This window comes from Xenopus laevis, chromosome 9_10S (assembly GCF_017654675.1).
Source record: "Xenopus laevis strain J_2021 chromosome 9_10S, Xenopus_laevis_v10.1, whole genome shotgun sequence".
Taxonomy (NCBI): Eukaryota; Metazoa; Chordata; class Amphibia; order Anura; family Pipidae; genus Xenopus; species Xenopus laevis.
Window position 1 is genome coordinate 46895039 of NC_054388.1, and position 6006 is coordinate 46901044.

Here is a 6006-nt window from a genome sequence, read left to right on the forward strand (position 1 = left end):
TGTATATATATTATGATGTCCAAGCTAGTGACTTAATGGGAAAGTAAAAGACTGAGGGTAGAATTCCTTAAACAGACCAGATCAGTCACATATTCCTCCTTTGATTCCAATACCTTATTATTAGTAAAAGTGTATATTGTATTGTGGATGCTTGCCGTGATTTTGGTCTTATCAATTAATATCTGTTGGTGAATTTTATTTTGAGTTTGTATCAAGAAGTATTTGGTGAATTTTGTAAGAAGTAATAATTTGATTTGTTATTATTATATATAAATAAATTAATTATTTTTCACCCTTTGTACCAATTGATTGGGAAGGCTCGATATCGAATTCAGAGTTGGGCATATATTATTTAAGACTCCTCCTGTTTATTACTTATAAGGAGCCTTACATTTTTTTATATGATTTTTATCAAATATATGTTTAAATAGCCCGACAGTGCAATGCATTGTGGGTTATGAAGTTCCTGCATGCTGTCTGTAAATTGTGGAGAAGTTGTTACAATTTGTAACATCAGTGTTAATCCAGGGATCCCCAACCTTTTGAGCAACATTCAAAAGTAAGAGGAATTGGGGAGCAACACTAACATAAAACATTTTCTTGGGGTGCCAAATAAGTGCTGTGACTGGCCATTTTGCAGCCCCTATGTGGATTATCAACCTACATTGAGGCTCTGTTTGGCATTACACCTGGATTTTATGGAACCAAAACTTGCCTCCAAGCCAGGAATTTAAAAAATAAGCTCCTGCTTTGAGGCCACTGGGAGCAACATCCAAGGGGATGAAGAGCAACACGTTGATCATGAGCTACTGGTTGGGGATCACTGGTTTAGTCCCTCCTTCCATGCCAGGATTACAAATGATGGAGAAAGAGAACTGTTAAACAGCTGGATATCAGCATAGAAAATGGCATTTATTCATACTTTTTGAAGAAACGGGTAACTGTGATGGATATATTAGGGGTTTCTGTGTTATGTTGGTCTCTTTATCAAATTTTGGTTTGGGAGCCGGAGTTCCCCTTTAAGAAAAAAAAAACGGAATTATCTAACACACCAAAAACATTAGCACACTCCCAAACTCTTCCCCATAGCGCAAAATTTTGCAGCTCTCCTGAAAATGTCACAAAAAAAGTCAACATCCCCCCCTTCAAAAACACCTCAAAAAATATTGGTAGAAAATGAATTATTTGAAATACTTTTATTTCTACCTACTTGCCCCTCCCCTCTGCAAAATTTTCTGCGGATGGCCATGACAGGTACTCACCCATAAGCATAGAGATCATGGCGCTACTCTAACCAACTGGGATAATACTAACTGATGTACTGATGGTAATAGGCCTACACATCCATCCAAATCACTGACTCCTGCCATTCTACCCAGCTCACTCCTGCTATAGGGGCAAACTAGCATTCAATAAAGGGAAGGTAAAGGAGTGGAAAAGGGACAAGGCACAGGGATACAGATAATTCCAGAGAAAGGCCCCTAGAGCTTATGGTACATACCTGATCAAACAGCGATTTCCAGTGCTGGTTGGAAGCATAGAAAGCAAAGAAAAACAGTAAATAGAGACAGTCATATTGATATAAATATCAGACCCTACAGCACTACAGCAATTTCCTAACGCAATGCCTGAATGCACCAACCAGACATTAATAGGGCAATGTTGTACTTATCAAAACTACAGAATGACCTACTGAGTTGCACCATCCCATTTAGTATTACATGATTGCCAAAAACAAATAAAACTTAACCTTCATTGGTTATGCTATGGGGGCTAATTATGTTGTGCCAGGCTCTTCCCACTGCACACAGAGGCATTGAATACATGCACATTTTTCAGGAACTGCCCAGTTGCCCCTGTAGGGGTTCCACTTACCGTCGGCCGCAGCCAATGAACTTTATAGATAGAACCCATTCTCTTGTGCTTAGTTACCTCCAACCTCCCGACACCCTAAAACACCCCCCAACTGGTCTGCTGACTAAAGCAAAGCCAGCACCTATACAGTTTCCTAAACAGCTCTGGTTTATTCAGAGACGTAATTAGGTATTACCGGGTCCCACATCCTGGCCTGGCCTGTAGCTGCAGGGTCTGCTTCCTCTATAGTTACACCAGGGGTATATTAAAAAGACAAAAAGTTAGTGAATTGAGAATGTTGCCAGTGTTCAGACCTGCTCATATACCACAGAGAAATACATTGTTTTGAGAATATTCTGAAGGAGGGCAATTAAATATGTGCCCTTCCCAAGGCTGTCTATGTGGACAGCTCAGCACAGGCTACTACAGGCAAAGAAAATGTGGGCACGAGATGGGATAGGATTAGGACTCCTGACATTATCACACAAAGCCTTACAGTTAAGAGAATATGTTGGGGGATACTCAGTACTCTTGCTATATAGTAGCATAGAGGAATGCAAAGAGCAGGAAGGCGCTAGAGGAGAGGGGTACCGGGTTATTTACATTACATATGTTCTGCCCTACCCAAGCACAATCTGGTAAAGAATTTATTACACATGCACCAGCTGACTGTGTCATACACGGTCAGACTGGGCCGGCGAGACACCGGGAAAAAACCTGTTGAGCCCAGATCAGCTCTCAGTTCACCTCCCTGAACCCTGTCACACTGACACGATGAAAACAGGTGGGCTCGCGCATGTGTGCGCACGCCAGGGGAGGGGGGAGTGCAGAGAAGACTTTGCAGCTGGGGGGGCCAGGGGGATGATGTGGGGGCCCCCGAGGCTGCAGGCTCGGTGGGCCCCCCCCATCCCATGCTGGTGTCATTATTGGCTGAAAACGAACTAATGGGTGGCACCTGTGCCACAGGCCTTCCAAAAGATCCTGGTTAAATAATCTCACATTTCTTTGTGTGTTAAAATGAATCAAGACAGAAGATAGCAAGGAGGAGGAGGAGGACCAGAAGAGTACTCTAATCATTATATTTGCCTCTAATTACACACTATCAGCTCAATGCGGGCACCTTGGGCAGCTTTCATCTGGAATAATCAACGTATTAGTGCCAGTGAGGGGTTCTGTGAACATATAAATGTACAAGACTATTATACAACTCTGAGAAACACTTATACTACCAGGGCTGGCGGCCAGGCCCGCCTCTGCATATTGCAACCAACGGGTATGGATAATCGACTGTAAAGTATAAGGATATTAGAAGTCACTGAGGGGTACTGTAGTCACATGAAGGCACAAGGCTGCAGGAATGCTGAGTATCACTCGTATTATAATTTATAAGGGATAATGTCCCCCTACTGTAAATTTAAAGATATTAAAAATCGCTGAGGGGTTTTATGGCAATGAGTTATACAGGGAACTTTGAGTATCACTCATGAATTATATGGAATAATGTGCCCCCTACTGTAAATTCTAAGGATATTAGAAGTCACTGAGGGGTTCTGTGACCATATAAAGGCACAAGGCTGCAGGCTGAGTTATACAGGGAACTCTGAGAATCACTTATGTATTATGAGGGCAATGGCACACCAGGACATTAATTGCTAGCCATAAATCTCTGCCTTGGCAGGCAACTAAATTTCTGTAAAAGCTTTCCCACTGACAATAATGTGAATCACTGGTGGCAAAATCCATGTGTTGCTTCAGTCTCCTAAAATCTCTTGAAGTTGCTTCATGAGGAAACTTCACTGTGTGTTTTTGCCTCCATAAGGGCAATGGCCCACCAGGACATTAATCCCCAGCCATAAATCTCTGCTTCTGTGGGTGACTAATCTCCTAAAAAAGCTTTCCTAGCAATAATGTAAATATTTGGTGGTAATAAATTTAAATTGTGGGTAAAGAATAACATTAGGCACAATATTCTGCTGCAACGGTGCCTTTATTCACCAACACACGACATGTTTCGAGCTTAGCGCTCAAGTTGAAAATGAGCACTAAGCACAAGTCACATGACTTGGGGCAGCTGGGAAATTGACAATATGTCTAGCCCCATGTAAGATTTCAAAATTGAATATAAAAAAATCTGTTTGCTCTTTTGAGAAATGGATTTCAGTGCAGAATTCTGCTGGGTCAGCACTATTAAATGATTCATTTTGAAAATTTTTTTTTTTCCCATTTAAAGTAGGTGTTATGTAACTTCTAAATCTGCACTGCCATCTAGTGACAGCTCAGCATATCACACAATTTGAACAGTCCATCATAACGAGTGTCAGTAGTAGATCCCAGTACAAGAGAGTGATAGCACAGTACAAATAAATGGGGCAAAGTACAAAATGAAGAAAGCATGGTGCTTTGTGCAAATAAACAAGTCTTCATGAATCCAGCAGTGTTACAGTTGTGAATTCATAAGCACCTACATTATTGCAGGTGAGGTTAGCACTGTGGCTCTAACTCAGTAATGATACAGCACCTTGCAGTGAATAAAAGGAATGTTCAGTACATCACATCTCCCCCACCTAGGGTTGCCACCGTTGCCAAACAAAGGGGGTGGGGAAGATAGAACTGTTCAGTTTTCTCAATGTTTTAAACCCTATCTCAGTCTATATTCTGCCTGATCAGTAAGCCCAATCCTTTAATTACAGGTATGGGATCTATTATAGAGAAATCAGTTCTCCAAAAAGCTCTGAAATACAGCAATGCTAATTTAGGAAAAAACAATGTCTTGTTTTGGATTGATTTGATTTTTATGTTTCTGTAATAAGAAATGAACTGCACTTGATTATAACTAAGCCATGTTAATATTGTTAGTATTTAAAAAAAATGTATTTATTGGTCAGACTATTGTTCAGGTTTAACAAGGCTGAAAACTGAACAGAAAGTTGAGACCCCCAACAGGCCAGAACTGTTCAAGTAGGCTCGGGTCTTGGTGGCCTTTCCACAAATCCAGGCCTGACCATACCTGATTCTCTGTACTACTCCTGGTCTTCTCTCTTTCTGACGGTCAGTCAGGAACCTCCTCCTTGGTAAGGGAATGCAGCCCCCCAGAGTACTTACCCAAGTACAGAGTTCCAATTCCTGCTCCCATTTTTTCTCTTTTCCATGGTCAGGCAGGAACCTCACCCCGAGTAAGTGAATCTAGTCTCGCCAACTACATAGCTTATTCATGGTACTTCCTGCTCCTGTTTGCACTAGTAGAATCAGAACTCTGTACCTAACTAAGTACTGTGAAAATACTAGATTCACTTCCCCAGGGATAGTTCATGGGGGTGGGTGAAACAGTGTCAGCCTGGGGTGTGTGGGGCTCACCGGGGCATGGTCATGGCCCCCACCTGTCACGAGTCCCCCAATCTGTTCGTCTCATGGCCCCCCACCCTCAAATCCTGCCTTACATTTCCACTTGTGTGTACCTGCACATGTTTTACCTTTTCTTTACCACGATCTGGAATGGGTGGGGGGGGGGACATCCTGGGAGTTCAGACATATATTAATGTATAAATGTGCACGGCTTGTATTAGTGTCTACACACATGTATGTAATCGCACAGCCTGCAACTCATTAAAGTGAAGCCTTATTCTTGTGCTGCTGTCATGCCTCTTTGTGAGAGCCATTAATATGTGGGTCCCAACCTGAACACATGTGACCAGGGTAAAAGTAGAAAAGGCTGACAGAAATAAGCACATAACAGGGTACTTTCAGCAGAATATATTTATTATAGAGACACATAGTAACTGCCTGCAGAACTCTTAGAGGGAAATTCACTAACGGGCACAGACAACGCCAATTCACTAAGTTGCGAAGTTTCGTCGCCAGCGTCAAATGCTTGCGAAGTTGTGCTAGCGTTACTACAGCAGGCATAGCGAAGTTGCGCAAGCGTTAGATAATTTGCATACGGCGGTAAGTACAATGGACATATATGTTGCAGCAAATACATTACACTACACAAGGCCAGGGAACCTTAAAATAAAATAGAGTTGTTATATTGCCCTACACATGAGCCCACAGTATAGTTTATGTGCCATATGTAGGGAAATGTAGGGGGGAAGGAGGGTACTCAAAAAAAAATGTATGATCTTTTTCAGCCTATCACCCTGTAAAAGTAAAAGA